At 32.0% G+C, this 19939-nt stretch overlaps 1 long non-coding RNA gene across 2 annotated transcripts; it reads right to left on the bottom strand.

Annotated features, from left to right (window-relative positions):
- Positions 1–4465: 4465 nt before the first annotated feature.
- LOC139501730 (uncharacterized) lies at positions 4466–13280 on the bottom strand. 2 transcript variants are annotated; one of them, XR_011658640.1, is made up of 5 exons: positions 13157–13280; positions 11979–12060; positions 11549–11626; positions 4769–4881; positions 4466–4570 (listed from the first exon to the last, which is right to left on the bottom strand). It is a non-coding gene; the product is annotated as an uncharacterized lncRNA (long non-coding RNA). The 2 variants fall into 2 exon arrangements; XR_011658641.1 differs by lacking the exon at positions 11549–11626.
- Between the last annotated feature and the right edge of the window lie 6659 nt (positions 13281–19939).

Here is a 19939-nt window from a genome sequence, read left to right as displayed (position 1 = left end):
CAGCACCTCATAAGGAACATTCAATGCCATGTTTGGTTTCATTCCATTCAGTTGTTCTCTAAAAGAAGTCATTTGTATGCATTTCCCATAGGGTCATATGTTAAACTAAGTCCCTCGCTGGCGGCCATATTGGATGATGGATAGGCTACAAAGTAACAACACTTTGTCAGCACCTCATAAGGAACATTCATGCCATGTTTAGTTTCATTCCATTCAGTGGTTCTCTAAAAGAAGTCATTTGTATGCATTTCCCATAGGGTCCTATATTAAACTAAGTCCCCCGCTGGCGGCCATCTTGGATGATGGATCGGCTACAAAGTAACAACACTTGGTCAGCACCTCATAACAAACATTCATGCCATGTTTGGTTTCATTCCATTCAGTGGTTCTCTAGAAGAAATTCAAAATGTAAAAAGTTAACGACGACGACGGACGACGACGGACGACGGACGACGACGGACGACGGACGCCAAGTGATGAGAAAAAAGGGGATGCTTTATTGTATGGAAGATATCACAAGGTTGCAGTTCAACAGAAGTGTTGCATAACAATACTCAGTTAAGAAAGATTTGTGCATATGCAAATGTGCTTTTTATGTCAAATTCTTACAATCTTATTTTATAAAGTACTACTTCAAGTGTGATGTACACAGTTTTAAAACTTTTGCAATAAACTTATCCTTCTTTCAATTCTCCCTCCTCCTCCCCGTCACGTGTTAGCAAGTGGCAGGTGACAAAAGGCCAGAAGGAATATTTTTGTTATTATATAAATAAATGCTATACATATTATATGCCTCATGACTTGTGTTTACCTGTAAATTTGTGCAAATGAAGAAAAATAAATTTGGCGCAGAGAAATAAAAAAAATAGGCGCTAATTAAGTGCAGATTGGCGCAAATGGAAAAAGCCGCAGCAAATAAAATCTTTTCTCGTATCAGATCCAATTAAATTGGTGTTTTCTTTCTTTTATTCATTCAGTTTCATCTAGTCCATTTGTTCATTTGACTCTGTCTCATTCACGACAAAAATAAGGATGAATTTTAATTCATGATCAATAGTCGTTTAGGTTTTCGTTTTATTATATAAAAATAAGAAGATATGGAATGATTGCCAATGAGACAACTCTCCAAAATAGACCAAGTGACACAGTAATTAACTATAAAAAAAAACCTTTGACAGATCACGGTACAGATGTCTGTAGAAATTAATGCGAGGTTTTTTTATAGCATTTTGCAATATTGCGTTTGAGTGAATCGTTAAAATTAAAATCTCATTTCAGTTTACAATGACACTTGTGGCATTAACAATTTAAAACTCGCACGCAACAATATGTCCATTCATAAACTATGAGTTTGATGTATGTTTTTTTTTATCTTTACTTTGATGTATGTTTTTTTTTTTTTATCTTTATCTTTGATGTATGTTTGACTTGGTCAGTTCGTTAATGTTGCTTAAAATTGTATAATTACATGTAATTTATTATTCTCCCAAGTTCATTTTAGAAGGTACAATTCCTCTATACAAATGGTAAAATCTTCCATAAAAATTCAGTAAGTTGGATTAAACGTTTACCAAATCATCCCAATACAGTTTGATTTATATATTCACTTTGCTATTCCGTTCTTGCACAGTGATATAGTTCATTTTGCGTCACCCGATATTCTAGCAAAGGGAGATTATCTCAGCATCACCGTGACATTAGTAATAGCTTTCGTACATAACATAGTTAGCTCGAACTGTATGAGCCTGTATGAATCTGATCTTTATATCAAAAGTGCAAAAATGGTTCACATATAGGTCTTATTTAAACATTAAACAGTATCAAAACAATAAGTGCATTATAGTATAACAAAATATACATGCAAAAAGAATCAATAGGCAAAATATGCTTGTCTACTGTCTCATTCTAATTGCTAATATTTACTGTATTGTACATAGCTCAATTCTATTCAATTCAATTCAATTTTATTTATTTTTTAATTTTCAGCAGAAAACAGTATTTCTAACAATTAAATTGAATTAATTTGATCTGACGTTGACACACAGTAATCACTTTAATGTTTTTATTTACATCGATGTCAATCATCCGGTAAAGATGAATATTCATTACTACCCTCGGTGGTCAACGTCCCTCGATGGTTAACTTTAAGTGCCGACCGAAAAAGACTCGCATATATCTGGCTTCCATTCAAACCAAACACATATCTTTTGGTATTTATGTTGCTAGATTGCTGTTTCCTTGACGTTTACCCCATATTGCATATTGATGCACATGACACACGTATATATAATATATATATATATATTAAAACATGAAATTAACGTGTCATGTCATGCGTAAATAAGCCAGAGAAAAAAGCAAACGAGAAACTCAAAGAACTCAATAGAAAAAGACGAAATGATCTGATGTTTAAGATTGACCCGTTTGGTCGCTCGTAATCGGTTGTCTATGAATATAGTTCCTGTAATTTTTTATGAAGGTAAGCTATTTATGCTGTGTTTTTCTTTTACATATAAAAATCTATAATGGCTAAAAGTTTTATTCATGTTATTTCTTTATTAGTGAACTTTGTGATATTTTTATTATGCTGTAGATCATTGAGCCATTGTTGGACTACGTGTTTAAGTTGTACGAAGGGCAACTCTGCCTTTTCAAGCAGCGACTTTTCGCATGTGTCTTGTGACTTCATTTCATATCTAACCAGTTCTGATTAAATAAATTTTTGAGTTTACGCCAAGACTAGCATCATCTTTAACTTTTGTTTCATTCTACAGACTGTGTACCTCGAAAGTTTTAACTAAAAAAAATATGTCTTCACTGGGAACCACAGAGCTGAAACATGCACACTTCAGTTTAGCAGGGACAATACTCTGTAACCCATTTTTGACATTTTTTCACATTGGATCAGTCAGTTGTTCACAGTATTGCTTGTCAAAGACATGTCTATTAAGATAGTGAATGCTGCATTCGAAGGGGGACTGCTCGATTCTTTCTCGGAAATTTTGCAATCGTCAAAAATCTAAAACACCCTTTTCTATTGAAAAAAGATATTCTACATTATAAGGTGTCGACTTTAAGTTAGCAATAGAACTTAAATAATAACTAATGTTTAACTTAGTACAAGACTTTTACAAAAGGTTGTCACATATGTAATATGATGGACACATCAACCTTCAAAAATAGGTCCCTTCTATGTTGCTTGGTCCTTGCAATTCTAAGGTATTTCTAAATACCTAGGTTTTCTCTAGAATGGTAGATAAAAGTTGAAAGCTAAGTTGCTTTAATTTTCTCCCATTCTTCTACGTATTACAAGGTCACAAAGATTAAGATTCATGTCCAGTGGCACATATTACAGTCATATCTGGATTCATCATTACACGATGCTGGAAAATTCCTATTGTCAAATTCAATTTCAAATGCATAGATTCTTGCTCAATAAAGGATGAGATCTGTGTGTGAAACGTCTGATATATACAATGATTGATTTATTCATTATTGGTCTTTAACGCCACTTTTATTATTATTTGCTATTTCATGGCGTTCAGCTATATAATGGTGAAGAAAGATGGTGCACCAGGAGAAAACTATTGACATTCGGCTGGAAAATGTCAAACAGAGTTTTGAAGTCGGACCAAGCTTCGAACTCTGAAATAAGCAATGAAGCAATAATTTGTACTACTGAAAGAAGCTTTTTTCTCACTTGATCCAGTTTTCGTTTGATAGATAGTTGTGTTTTTTTATCTTTCAAATTGAAAATAGCAAGAGGTTTTAAAAAGAGTGTAAAAAAAAAGAACAGTAGCCGAATGCATAGTTCGTTTTAATACATTTTTGTCGTTGGGATGCTATCTTGTTGAGTGAAAAAAAAACTCGCATATATCTGGCTTCCATTCAAACCAAACACATATCTTTTGGTATTTATGTTGCTAGATTGCTGTTTCCTTGACGTTTACCCCATATTGCATATTGATGCACAAGACACACGTATATATAATATATATATTAAAACATGAAATTAATGTGTTATGTCATGCGTAAATAAGCCAGAGAAAAAAGCAAACGAGAAACTCAAAGAACTCAATAGAAAAAGACGAAATGATCTGATGTTTAAGATTGACCTGTTTGGTCGCTCGTAATCGGTTGTCTATGAATATAGTTCCTGTAATTTTTTATGAAGGTAAGCTATTTATGCTGTGTTTTTTTTTACATATAAAAATCTATAATGGCTAAAAGTTTTATTCATGTTATTTCTTTAATAGTGAACTTTGTGATATTTTTATTATGCTGTAGATCATTGAGCCATTGTTAGCTACTTCAAAATAAAAAATCAAAATCACTGAAACTGAACTTCCTACACAAAATTGACACCAGGGGTCCTTCACTTTTAATGCTAGAATAGTGCTTTCTGATTGGAGAGTATTTTTAGCTTCATATTAATGGTTTGAAATATGGTAACATTAGGTATTTCCCAAAAAAAATAACTTACCAAAGAGAGGTAACTCTTGCTTATTTTTTACTAAATACTGTCAATCATTAATCAAAATACACTATAGTCTGTTTTAAAAATTAATTTCTGAAAATAAAAAAAAAGAAAACAGTTTGTAACTTCATAACAACAGAAAAGAGGATAAACAAATGACCAAAACAAATTATTGATTTTTTGTTAAGATTGATTGTTGAAATTATTTAACTTGATTCTTAAAATAATTCAATATGATTCTTAAAATAATTCAATTTGATTCTTAAAATTATTTAATTTTGTTATACTTACATTATCTTAAGGGTGCCTTCATTGATATCCTGTTTTAGTTCTTTGTATGTCAAATCGTATCTTTCTAATTTTGTAGTCTCTTTCTGACCCTCAGATTCATTCCAATATATAACCTGTAAATAATGTATATACATTTTATTTAAGCTGTCTTTAAAAGTTTGATTTATTTTCAGTCTAAAGATACTGTTATTAGTATGCAAACATTTTTTTATTCATGCTGTAAAAACAATATATAAAGCAAAAAAATTATATTGTCGCACAAGAAGAAAAGTAACACTAATAAGCAAAGCAACATATGGTATCATAGAGCAACACAAAGCAACATAAAGTAACACTAATAAGCAAAGCAGCATATAGTATCTAAAAGCAACATAAAGCAACATAAAGTAACACTAATAAGCAAAGCAACATATAGTATCATAAAGCAACAAAAAGCAACATAAAGTTAATTAGTCAAAGTATAAGCTATGAAAGCATTATTAAACAAGGGAAATAGAAGTTTGTTTTATTTAACTGAAGTAGCCAATGCCTGCACCACACACTAAAATAGTCTGTATTTGTGGCAGCTATGTATTCATCTGACATTAATTGTTGAGGGATGCAGGTTATGATGTTGTGTGATCTATAACACCTTGCATGTGAAACAAAGGTTATTGTATGTTATCAAAAAGCATGCATAAAGTAAAATTTGAGTTACTAGTATTTAATTCAATTTAAAAACATCAGGGGGAAACCATTTTGTTGATGTAAAAAGGATAACAGGAATGAGATATTAACCACTCACCAAAACTTAATAATATCAATTTCCCAGTTTTTATTTTAAAGAGATGTGACAGTGAACCTTCATGCACACCCAAAATATCATGAAATCTTGTTTACCCTAAAAGTTTTTCGCCTTGCCAGATAATGAACTATTTTCCCATTGTAAGTTGTTAATTTGTTTGACCCCTCATCCCATGTATGAAGAAGGTATTTGTTCTTAAACCAGCATGGTGGGTTTTCCAATAATTCATGTGGAGACACTGTCTTTGCTGGTGATGGTGATAAAGATGGTGAGGAATGACATTTAGCTTTGACATTTGATGGTGAATGAGTCATGAGTGAGCTTGCTGTTGCGGAAGGTAAGACTGACGGTGACTGATGAATAGTTGAAGTTAAGACTGACGTTGACTGATGAATAGTTGAAACTGAAGGTAAGACTGTCTGTGACTTAGGAAAGGTTGAACGTGTACATGTACTTGATGATGTTTCAGTTGATAGTGACTCATGAATGTGTGGATCTATGGTTGATGAAAACGCTATTGATGGTGAATGAAGAGGTGCTGATGTTGAAGCTGGTAAAAATAGTGGAATGTCCTGCTCATGTGAATGGTTATTGTCATTTTCATTGATTTCCATTGGAACTGGTACATTTTGGGTGTTTTCAAGTTGAATTAAATTTATCAAATTTTGCTTTAAAGAATTAATGTCCAAATTACGCCTAAATAGAGATTTGTCAGTTACTGATTGCATACATACATCTTTCCTATACATGATTTGATTTTTAATTGCACTGATTTTATCTTTCTTAAATTTCAAATTATCAATATATGATGTCATTTCTGGTTCACTTTTCCATTTACCTCCCGTTTTATCTATTTCATTTAATAATTCTTTGCGCTCTTGATTAATTTTTGTACATTTAGCTTCTTTCTCATCAATTCTTTGCTGAAGTGTTGCTCTTCTCTCGTTATTTAGTTTAATTTCATCTGATATTTCTTTTTCTTTTAGTATTTGGGACTCTTGTCTTGCTTTTGCCATAACTTGAATTTTGTCTTCTTCATTTTTCCCACCCAGCCATTCCATTGTAGTGTTATTTTTCATCATAAGTTTTGTATTTATTGTTGATGTGTTGATATTTGGTGATATTGTCTTTTGCCTGTCTAGTTGGCCCATCATTCGCTCTAGGGCAATGTTGTTTGATGGACAAGTCAAGGTCTCTTTTTTTGTATTTTCGGATGGACAATGGTATTTACCTTCAGGTAGGTAATCCTTAAATTTTTTTTGGCATTTCCCTAAGATACAAGATGCCATTTTCGAAATGCATTGCAAGACTATGCTATTTTCATCCAACGGTTTTAATACGCCTTGGCAGAAATCAGATATTTTAAGGTTATCAACTGTAAATATTTGATAATCATTGTCCAAAAGTATAGCTGGTTTGTTTACAATTTTTTCCAATTCCTCGACTAACGTGTTATAAACAGGCTTCATTTGTAGAGCTGGTTTATTTTGAGACGCCAAAGAAAAATAAGGAGCTGTAATTTTGATGTAAATAATTCCAATAGACTGACAGATTGATGTGACGATATCATTTTCAAATAGTTGAAGTATAGAAGTTTGAAGAAAATTTGGTTTATTTTTCGATGACTTTATATAGACGGAGAGAAGATCTTTTAGACAGAATGTACCACAAGCATTATAAAAAAAGAGTGTTAAATCTATTTCCAACAAAGTCTTGGATTGGTATATTGTCAATATTATTCGATTTTAAAAATGTTCGACAGTATGCAGGATCTCCAACTTTTTCATTATAAAATAATTTTGAGATACATCGGATTAAATTATGAGTATACGATTCTCCTTTGTTTCGGAATAATGTATTAAAACGTACAGAATTTGTTTTTTCTATATCTTTCGCTACTTTTTCAACTTCATCAGCAAATTGCAGAAGTGGGTGTACAGAACACTGAAATTCATTAATGGTCATCTCATTGTTTTCCTCTTTACTGTTTTTTAATTGATTGAGAATCTTATTTGACTTGAGCTCGGTCGCACTTCTGTCAGTCATACAGTTGGTAAGTTTTGTCAAAAAAGCATTTTCCTCTGTAATTTCATGAACTATATCTAATGTTGCTTTAACATATTGCTCTGCAGATCCACTTGATATCTCTTTTATTCCTGCAATGCATAGGTTGCTTGATTCTCATATAATAAATAACCTTTTCCTGTCTAGAATATGCATAAACAAGGGTCAACACACCATTTTTAACAAAAAGGTTCTGTTCCAAGTCAGGAATTTGGTTTATTTTAGAAATTGTCCAAGATATTGCTGATATTAACCAATAGTATAAGAAATATAAGGATGGCCAGACGGACAGTCAAAGGTAACAGTTAATGCCCTCTTCCCCTTGAGGCGGGGACTTAGAAATGTAAACTACTTAAGTATTAAAAGTCTGCATCCATTTTAGAGATATTGCTGATATTAACCAATAGTATAAGTTAAATAAAAAATTTTCAAAAAATCTATAATTTGATCTGTAACTTATCATGGTTATACTTTATTTTCCCCTCATCCCATGTATTTCAAACCAATATCTTCAAGCATGACAACAAAAAGTGTGTAAAGCTGATTTGGCAGATAGACAGACAGACTTACGGACGGACAGACGGACAAACAAGAGTGCAAACCTAAAGTCCCCTTAAAATTCGTTGGTAGGGGCCTATTACCTATTTTTAAACTTATAAATTACAAATGGACAGACATTCAAAGGTAACAGTTAATGCCCTCTTCACCTGGAGGCGGGGCATAGAACTGTAAACTAAGTATTATCATATACCTAAAGTAAATTCTCCTTCACTTCCACTTATTTTTGTTCCATAAAAATGCCGTCTTTGTTTAGATGTGGCATCTTTCATCAAAGTAATGTTTTCTGAGTTTCCAATGGCCTCTTCTACTTGTCTGTTGCAAATAGCTTTTGCCTCTCTTGACATGTTGTGGATAGATGCTACAGAGGGCTAATTGTCTATTTCATGTCCATTTACAATTTTCACAATGCTCCCAATAACATCGGAAATGTTCTGCATTGGAACATTTTTTGATATACAATATAACACGCATTCCCGGATGTTATTGGTGTACGGATTTCCTCTAGTCCTTTCCCTGAATTTTGGTATGGTTTGGTCTGATCTTTCTTGATTTGTAATACTGATTATCTCATTTTGTAAATAACTTATCTCCTGATGTAATACTTGACCATCCAATCTTGTGAGATTGCACTGGTTACCTTTGCTGCTAATCATAGGTTTTGCATTTTCTGTTTGCATAATTGTTGTCTTCATTTTTGGTGTCTTTACTGATTCTTTATGAAATTCCATTTCTTTCTTTAAATTGATAATCTTAATATTTTTTCTTCGAACCTTTTTCTTTTCATTTCCCAATTTTACATATAAATCTGATACTTTTTTTTTAAGAGCATTAATTTTAGGTTGTACATTGTCTATTTTTGGTATTACGTTGAATCTTTCAGGAATTCGGAATATCTGCTTTTCAAATGGGTCTATCTGTTCATAGTTTCTAGAGGTCTTTAATTTTCTAAGTTTTGCAACTACTGACTTTATTCTTTTGAGGAGACTAGCTGAATGTATATCTTCTGGATGTTTTTTCAAAATGCTACATACCCATCTGTGTATTATTCGCTGACTTCCAGCTCTAAAATGGCTCTTACTTTCATTATACAATTTTATTACATTTTCATTTGTTAAACAGTCCAAGTAAAATGGAAGAGGTGGAAATTTGGGATCCATTACATGCAATTTACCTGAGTAGTAATGTTTGCTGTAAACATGACACATTTTGTTTAATCCAAAATTTTTACTAAAATATTATAAGTATATGTATATCTTACCCACACCTTATTTATTTTACAGTCCGTGGAATGTCTTGCGCACATTTTATTTTATAGATTAAGAGATACTGTGGGTGAAATGGAAGATACTGTGCAAAAACAAGTTTTAAAATGCATGCTAATTTAGTAAAATTAAGCGTTTCAAATCATTTCTCACCTTTCAAATTATAATTAAACTGAATATGCTCATTTTGCCATAATGTGTAATATTCATCATCATTGGTATTAAAAACTAAGTGTGTATCATATCCAGGGACTAAGTTATATGATGGTAGTTAGCAAATAAAACATGAAAATGCACAACTCTAGTTTATAAATTTATTTAAACATATGTCGGCAAAAAGCTCTACAGAGCTTATGTTTGTATTTAATGTAACCCGACTTGAAATAAAATTTCTTATCTTATCTTATCTTATCTTATGGTTTTGTCCAAGATCTCAAATATTTAACCATTACAGTTATTGTTGTACCTATTTACGATGAGTAGTGAATATAAGTTAATTTTATCATCATGTTTCCAAAAAATACATTTGACGTCATTTGGCAAGATTTTTACAAAGTAAAATCAGAAAAATATAAACATAGATATACCTAACACATACAACCACTAAAAATTACTTCCTTTTCAAGCATTTGATAAGGCTTACAGAATGAGAAAAACTCTCTTCGTTCTGTTCACCAACCAAACCCTGAAAAGGAAGTAGTGCACCTTCATAATCAGTTGGCCATTGAGTCTCAGCATCGCTTAAACTTAGTTCTTCTGATGCTAGAGGCAATTCATGAACTAAAAAAGCTGGGTCCTGAGTTTCAGCATTACTAAAAGTTGTTTCAAATGCTTTTAAGGATGGTAAATCATCAGTAGCAGCTGGTAACTGAGTTTCAGCATCACTTAAACTTAGAACAACTGCTGATGAAGGTAATTCATCCTTTAAAAGTGTTAGAGGCTCAGTTTCAGTATCACTAAATTCAAGTTCAACTAATTTTGGCCATGGTACAACTGTATAATCAGTTGATAACTGAGTTTCACAGCTACTAAAACTATAACCGACTGATTCTGAAAGGGGCTGATTGAAAATGTGTTCACCATCAGAAAAGCATTGACTATCAAAATCATCATAAATCTTTGACATATTTGATGACTCTAATAAGCAATGCTTCTCCAATACTTGTTCCTCATCAACTAATAATGACTTGCTGTCAACAGAGGCAAATGATTCATTTAGTTGATGAGGAACATCAGTCTCCATAGGATCAGAGGTTATCCAACTGTCACTATTGATTAAAACTATTGGTGAAGAAGGAAGTACCTCTGCTTCCCTACAAAGTTCAATGTCATCAATTGAGTCTGAGAACCTGTTGCTTAAAGCAAATAGGGAATCAGAAGAATCAATTGTACTAGGTACAGCTATAGTACTCTGCCTTCGTCTACAACTACAACAGTGACAATCTCCTGAATATGTGCACACATCAGATAAATCCTCTGAAATATTATCATCTGGAAGAACATCACAGTATTCTCCAAAAAGAAACCTAAACATTATGGCGTCACGAGCATTAGTAAAATATGGTATTACTTCTGTCCAAATTTGACATCTAGCCATTTTCTGTAAAATCAGAATAAAGTAACTTCTTACACAAAATATACCATTATTTAAACCAGAATTATGGCTTTAGACTGTTAAGTTATGTAGTTTGACTGTTTAATATAGTCAATTATCTCCCTTGAAATATTTTTTAGCAGTATCTATTAATGTCAATCTTCATGTTTGGTATTGCCACTGTGTAAAATTAAATCATTATCAATCAAGCCATTTATGAGGATTTGTGTTTACAAGACCTGTTGCCACATATTTCAATTTTAAAACAAGTAAGTTCAATTATCTCCCTTGAAATATTTTATACCATGATAATGTTTATGTGTGTACTTTCTCTGGTTGTGTACTGCAACTGTGTTAAGCTGATTCAGTGTCAGTGCATATTTGAGGAATTCTGGTTAAAAGACAATCATTGACACACAGAGGGATTTTTATATATACCCCCCCCCCCCCCAAAAAAAAAAAAAAAAAAGACTATATATATTATATGACATGTGAATACATTAAGACTGACTTACCTTAATATTCTTTGACCTTGTTTTTTCAATGTAACATATACTTCTATGTTTACAGGTTATATATAAAAAATCTTCTCTCTATATAAATCAAAGGATATAAAATAAATGGATATTTAGTAAATGCACATGTGACAAAATCGGACCAAAATAAATGCATACAAAAAACAAGTTAAAAAAAAAAATCAATGAACTGGGCTTTTATTCATGTTGTTCATGTTGGCAGTCCATGAAGAGTCTTCAACAATGAACAAATAATTCATATTCCAATGTTTATGTAAGTAAGTTCAGTTATCTCCCTTGAAATATTTTATACCATGATAATGTTAGTCCATTTAGTCTACAACAATGAACAAATCATTGGGTATAAAAACTGACTTTATATATGACTATATATTATATCATATATGTGAATACATTAAGACTGACTTACCTTAATATTCTGTGAGCTTGGTGTTTCAATTTAACATACTTCTATGTTTACAGGTTATATATATGAATTATTATTCTTCTCTCTATATGAATTAAAGGATATAAAAAAAAAATGGATATTTAGTAAATGTACATGTGACAAAATTGCACCAAAATACATACATACGAAAAACAATTTATCAATTAAAATAGGGCTTTTATTCGTGTTGTTCATGTTTACAGTCCAGGTAGAGTGTTCACCAATGAACAAATCATTTATATTTCAATGTTTAAGTAAGTTAGTTAAATTATCTGCCTTGAAATATTTTAGACCATGATAATGTTGGTGCATGTAGTCTTCAACAATGAACAGATCATTCATATTTTAATGTTTAACTAATAAAGTTAATTCAATTATCTCCCTTGAAATATGTTAGACCATGATAATTTTCATTCATGTACTTATTCAACATATTCAATGATTGGGTTGATTTGGATCTGCTTACCCTTCCAGAGCACCTGAGATCACCCCCAGTTTTTGGTGGGGTATGTGTGTCTCAGTCTTTATTTTTCTATGTTGTATTTAGTGTGTGTTGTTTGTCTGTTTATCTGTTTCTTTTTAGCCTTGGCTTTTTCTTTGTTTTTTTACTTATGAGATTGAAGGTGCCTTTGGTATCTTTGGCCACTCTTTTACACATTTTTTAATGAACACAACACCATTTACATGTATTCTACAGTTGTGATGTGAAAAGAAAACAGCAGTTATACATTAAAGCATGCATGCTTGCTTTAAATTATAAAAAAAAACAATAACTGTTCTTAATCCTACAGAGAACAGCCTATAAAGTCATTGTCTATATAATATGTTAAATCCACCAAAATAGATGAATGTTTTCCACATATTAGTTATTAAAAGTTTATGTCTCTTCCTATATTAAAAAATATCAACATGCATTTTTTTCAAGGGAAATAATTCGATGAATTTATATGATGTATGAAAGCAGTCTCTTTAGAAGTATAAACATGACATATTTCATCTTCTTCTGTATTGTTATTTGTGATTGTTTTTGTTATGTTGATGGTTAACTAAAAAGTGACAAGCACAACATCTCAATATTCATTATATAAATTCAATACATGTTCAAGAGCTTACAACCTGTACATGATGTACAAGCTACAGTGTGTAATATTGTTACTTACCTTTACAATGAGGTCAAATATATAAACAATACTGAATCAGTATTATTATTAAAAGTATGGTATTAATAACTAGTATATGATGCAGTATGTCTATGTGGCCAAACTGTGACAAATGGTGTCCTAAAAAAAAGTACTTTAAAATGTGTTTGTATGTTACATGTATTTGTACATTTAAAAAATGACTGTAATATTTTTTCTGTCTATTCGAAATAAAATAAAAAATGTGGTGCACACTGTCAAATAACCAGCTATGCGCGTTATTCAGTGTGCACCAAATTTTCTATGTTATTTCGAATAGACAGAAAAAATATTAAAGTCATATTACACTTGCAATAACATGTGTTATCTCTATGTGATTTATTGGACTAAAAATTCAAAAGAAAAGTGCATAATCATGATAATGGCAATACATCAATAATAATTAGAGAAATGCATTCATTTAGTTAAAGCAAATGTGAGTGTGTTGTTAAATGTGATGTGTAGAGAAAGAATTCCATTTTGTATCATTTGCTGCAGTATACAGATGTACATTACATGAAGTTGTAAGTGGCAGATCAACTAATTTTATGTGTTGCGCCCACTGACTGCCTCAGAGGGGTCCTGCTCTGGTCATGCGTCAGTGATTCTGTATATAATTAATAAATATTTTACTCTGGTTGTCATCTGTTGCATTATATATTTACAGTACATAAGGTTGTAATTTGTTGCAGTACATGTATATCAACAATTTACAGTATGTCATGACTTATGAGGTTGTCAATTGTTGCAATATACATGTACATCCCTACATGTATCTAGTTAGTAATATTATGCCTAAGCCTATGGAAGATTGAACATTTAGTTTTACATAAATCATTAAACAATTAGGACAATTGATCATGGCTTTGAATTGTACTCATGATACTCATTGATATTGATCCTTGATTGCTGCATAGATATATCTAGACTATGTGACCCTTAGGCAAAGCTTACAATTAGGTTAATCATATTTGATAATCTGTAAGGTAAAAGAAAGGATTGTAATCAGAGACCTCATTATGAGTTAAGGGTGACAGCTAGGTTTTGAATGACGTTTTCTGAAGTAGCTACCATTGTTGGACTACGTGTTTAAGTTGTACGAAGGGCAACTCTGCCTTTTCAAGCAGCGACTTTTCGCATGTGTCTTGTGACTTCATTTCATATCTAACCAGTTCTTATTAAATAAATTTTTGAGTTTACGCCAAGACTAGCATCATCTTTAACTTTTGTTTCATTCTACAGACTGTGTACCTCGAATGTTTTAACTAAAAAAAATATGTCTTCACTGGGAACCACAGAGCTGAAACATGCACACTTCAGTTTAGCAGGGACAATACTCTGTAACCCATTTTTGACATTTTTTCACATTGGATCAGTCAGTTGTTCACAGTATTGCTTGTCAAAGACATGTCTATAAAGATAGTGAATGCTGCATTCGAAGAGGGACTGCTCGATTCTTTCTCGGAAATTTTGCAATCGTCAAAAATCTAAAACACCCTTTTCTATTGAAAAAAGATATTCTACATTATAAGGTGTCGACTTTAAGTTAGCAATAGAACTTAAATAATAACTAATGTTTATCTTAGTACAAGACTTTTACAAAAGGTTGTCACATATGTAATATGATGGACACATCAACCTTCAAAAATAGGTCCCTTCTATGTTGCTTGGTCCTTGCAATTCTAAGGTATTACTAAATACCTAGGTTTTCTCTAGAATGGTAGATAAAAGTTGAAAGCTAAGTTGCTTTAATTTTCTCCCATTCTTCTACGTATTACAAGATCACAAAGATTAAGATTCATGTCCAGTGGCACATATTACAGTCATATCTGGATTCATCATTACACGATGCTGGAAAATTCCTATTGTCAAATTCAATTTCAAATGCATAGATTCTTGCTCAATAAAGGATGAGATCTGTGTGTGAAACGTCTGATATATACAATGATTGATTTATTCATTATTGGTCTTTAACGCCACTTTTATTATTATTTGCTATTTCATGGCGTTCAGCTATATAATGGTGAAGAAAGATGGTGCACCAGGAGAAAACTACTGACATTCGGCTGGAAAATGTCAAACATAGTTTTGAAGTCGGACCAAGCTTCGAACTCTGAAATAAGCAATGAAGCAATAATTTGTACTACTGAAAGAAGCTTTTTTCTCACTTGATCCAGTTTTCGTTTGATAGATAGTGTTGTGTTTTATCTTTCAAATTGAATATAGCAAGAGGTTTTAAAAAGAGTGTAAAAAAAAGAACAATAGCCGAGTGCATAGTTCGTTTTAATACATTTTTGTCGTTGGGATGCTATCTCGTTGAGTGAAAAAAACTCGCATATATCTGGCTTCCATTCAAACCAAACACATATCTTTTTGGTATTTATGTTGCTAGATTGCTGTTTCCTTGACGTTTACCCCATATTGCATATTGATGCAGAAGACACACGTATATATAATATATATATTAAAACATGAAATTAAGGTGTTATGTCATGCGTAAATAAGCCAGAGAAAAAGCAAACGAGAAACTCAAAGAACTCAATAGAAAAAGACGAAATGATCTGATGTTTGAGATTGACCTGTTTGGTCGCTCGTAATTGGTTGTCTATGAAAATAGTTCCTGTAATTTTTTATGAAGGTAAGCTATTTATGCTGTGTTTTTTTTTTTACATATAAAAATCTATAATGGCTAAAAGTTTTATTCATGTTATTTCTTTAATAGTGAACTTTGTGATATTTTTATTATGCTGTAGATCATTGAGCCATTGTTGGACTACTTGTTTAAGTTGTACGAAGGGCAACTCTGCCTTTTCAAGCAGCGACTTTTCGCATGTGTCTTGTGACTTCATTTCATATCTAACCAGTTCTGATTAAATAAATTTTTGAGTTTACGCCAAGACTAGCATCATCTTTAACTTTTGTTTCATTCTACAGACGATGTACCTCAAATGTTTTAACAAAAAAAAAATATGTCTTCATTGGGAATCACAGAGCTGAAACATGCACACTTCAGTTTAGCAGGGACATTACTCTGTAACCCATTTTTGACATTTTTTCACATTTGATCTTTAAAGACACTGTCAGTGGTTCACAGTATTGCTTGTCAAAGACATGTCTATTAAGATAGTGAATGCTGCATTCGAAGAGGGACTCCTCGATTCTTTCTCGGAAATTTTGCAATCGTCAAAAATCTAAAACACCCTTTTCTATTCAAAAAAGATATTCTACATTATAAGGTGTCGACTTTAAGTTAGCAATGGAACTTAAATAATAACTAATGTTTAACTTAGTACAAGACTTTTACAAAAGGTTGCCACATATGTAATATGATGGACACATCAACATTCAAAAATAGGTCCCTTCTATGTTGCTTAATCCTTGCAATTCTAAGGTATTACTAAATACCTAGGTTTTCTCTAGAATGGTAGATAAAAGTTGAAAGCTAAGTTGCTTTAATTTTCTCCTATTCTTCTACGTATTACAAGATCAAAAAGATTAAGATTCATGTCCAGTGGCACATATTACAGTCATACCGGGATTCATCATTACACGATTCTGGAAAATTCCTATTGTCAAATTCAATTTCAAATGCATAGATTCTTGCTCAATGAAGGATAAGATCTGTGTGTGAAACGTCTGATATATACAATGATTGATTTATTCATTAGTGGTCTTTAACGCCACTTTTATTATTATTTGCTATTTCATGGCGACCAGCTATATAATGGTGAAGAAAGCTGGTGCACCAGGAGAAAACTACTGACATTCGGCTGGAAAATGTCAAACATAGTTTTGGAGTCTGGCCAAGCTTCGAACTCTGAAATAAGCAATGAAGCAATAATTTGTACTAATGAAAGAAGCTTTTTTCTCGTTTGATAGATAGTGTTGTTTTTTATCTTTCAAATTGAATATAGCAAGAGGTTTTAAAAAGAGTGTAAAAAAAAGAACAATAGCGGAGTGCATAGTTCGTTTTAATACATTTTTGTCGTTGGGATGCTATCTCGTTGAGTGAAAAAAACTCGCATATATCTGGCTTCCATTCAAACCAAACACATATCTTTTGGTATTTATGTTGCTAGATTGCTGTTTCCTTGACGTTTACCCCATATTGCATATTGATGCACAAGACACACGTATATATAATATATATATTAAAACATGCAATTAAGGTGTTATGTCATGCGTAAATAAGCCAGAGAAAAAGCAAACGAGAAACTCAAAGAACTCAATAGAAAAAGACGAAATGATCTGATGTTTGAGATTGACCATTTTGGTCGCTCGTAATTGGTTGTCTATGAAAATAGTTCCTGTAATTTTTTATGAAGGTAAGCTATTTATGCTGTGTTTTTTTTTTTACATATAAAAATCTTTAATGGCTAAAAGTTTTATTCATGTTATTTCTTTAATAGTGAACTTTGTGATATTTTTATTATGCTGTAGATCATTGAGCCATTGTTGGACTACTTGTTTAAGTTGTACGAAGGGCAACTCTGCCTTTTCAAGCAGCGACTTTTCGCATGTGTCTTGTGACTTCATTTCATATCTAACCAGTTCTGATTAAATAAATTTTTGAGTTTACGCCAAGACTAGCATCATCTTTAACTTTTGTTTCATTCTACAGACTGTGTACCTCAAATGTTTTAACTAAAAAAAAATATGTCTTCATTGGGAATCACAGAGCTGAAACATGCACACTTCAGTTTAGCAGGGACATTACTCTGTAACCCATTTTTGACATTTTTTCACATTTGATCTTTAAAGACACTGTCAGTGGTTCACAGTATTGCTTGTCAAAGACATGTCTATTAAGATAGTGAATGCTGCATTCGAAGAGGGACTCCTCGATTCTTTCTCGGAAATTTTGCAATCGTCAAAAATCTAAAACACCCTTTTCTATTCAAAAAAGATATTCTACATTATAAGGTGTCGACTTTAAGTTAGCAATGGAACTTAAATAATAACTAATGTTTAACTTAGTACAAGACTTTTACAAAAGGTTGCCACATATGTAATGTGATGGACACATCAACATTCAAAAATAGGTCCCTTCTATGTTGCTTAATCCTTGCAATTCTAAGGTATTACTAAATACCTAGGTTTTCTCTAGAATGGTAGATAAAAGTTGAAAGCTAAGTTGCTTTAATTTTCTCCTATTCTTCTACGTATTACAAGATCAAAAAGATTAAGATTCATGTCCAGTGGCACATATTACAGTCATATCGGGATTCATCATTACACGATTCTGGAAAATTCCTATTGTCAAATTCAATTTCAAATGCATAGATTCTTGCTCAATGAAGGATAAGATCTGTGTGTAAAACGTCTGATATATACAATGATTGATTTATTCATTAGTGGTCTTTAACGCCACTTTTATTATTATTTGCTATTTCATGGCGACCAGCTATATAATGGTGAAGAAAGCTGGTGCACCAGGAGAAAACTACTGACATTCGGCTGGAAAATGTCAAACATAGTTTTGGAGTCTGGCCAAGCTTCGAACTCTGAAATAAGCAATGAAGCAATAATTTGTACTAATGAAAGAAGCTTTTTTCTCGTTTGATAGATAGTGTTGTTTTTTATCTTTCAAATTGAATATAGCAAGAGGTTTTAAAAAGAGTGTAAAAAAAAGAACAATAGCCGAGTGCATAGTTTTAATACATTTTTGTCGTTGGGATGCTATCTCGTTGAGTGAAAAAAAACTCGCATATATCTGGCTTCCATTCAAACCAAACACATATCTTTTGGTATTTATGTTGCTAGATTGCTGTTTCCTTGACGTTTACCCCATATTGCATATTGATGCACAAGACACACGTATATATAATATATATATTAAAACATGAAATTAAGGTGTTATGTTATGCGTTAATAAGCCAGAGAAAAAGCAAACGAGAAACTCAAAGAACTCAATAGAAAAAGACGAAATGATCTGATGTTTGAGATTGACCTGTTTGGTCGCTCGTAATTGGTTGTCTATGAAAATAGTTCCTGTAATTTTTTATGAAGGTAAGCTATTTATGCTGTGTTTTTTTTTTACATATAAAAATCTATAATGGCTAAAAGTTTTATTCATGTTATTTCTTTAATAGTGAACTTTGTGATATTTTTATTATGCTGTAGATCATTGAGCCATTGTTGGACTACTTGTTTAAGTTGTACGAAGGGCAACTCTGCCTTTTCAAGCAGCGACTTTTCGCATGTGTCTTGTGACTTCATTTCATATCTAACCAGTTCTGATTAAATAAATTTTTGAGTTTACGCCAAGACTAGCATCATCTTTAACTTTTGTTTCATTCTACAGACTGTGTACCTCAAATGTTTTAACTAAAAAAAAATATGTCTTCACTGGGAATCACAGAGCTGAAACATGCACACTTCAGTTTAGCAGGGACATTACTCTGTAACCCATTTTTGACATTTTTTCACATTTGATCTTTAAAGACACTGTCAGTGGTTCACAGTATTGCTTATCAAAGACATGTCTATTAAGATAGTGAATGCTGCATTCGAAGAGGGACTCCTCGATTCTTTCTCGGAAATTTTGCAATCGTCAAAAATCTAAAACACCCTTTTCTATTCAAAAAAGATATTCTACATTATAAGGTGTCGACTTTAAGTTAGCAATGGAACTTAAATAATAACTAATGTTTAACTTAGTACAAGACTTTTACAAAAGGTTGCCACATATGTAATATGATGGACACATCAACCTTCAAAAATAGGTCCCTTCTATGTTGCTTGGTCCTTGCAATTCTAAGGTAT

The sequence above is a fragment of the Mytilus edulis genome, chromosome 13, assembly GCF_963676685.1.
Source record: "Mytilus edulis chromosome 13, xbMytEdul2.2, whole genome shotgun sequence".
Lineage (NCBI taxonomy): Eukaryota > Metazoa > Mollusca > Bivalvia > Mytilida > Mytilidae > Mytilus > Mytilus edulis.
The sequence above is the reverse complement of the archived record's forward strand: the minus strand, read 5'-3'. Positions and strand labels throughout refer to the sequence as shown.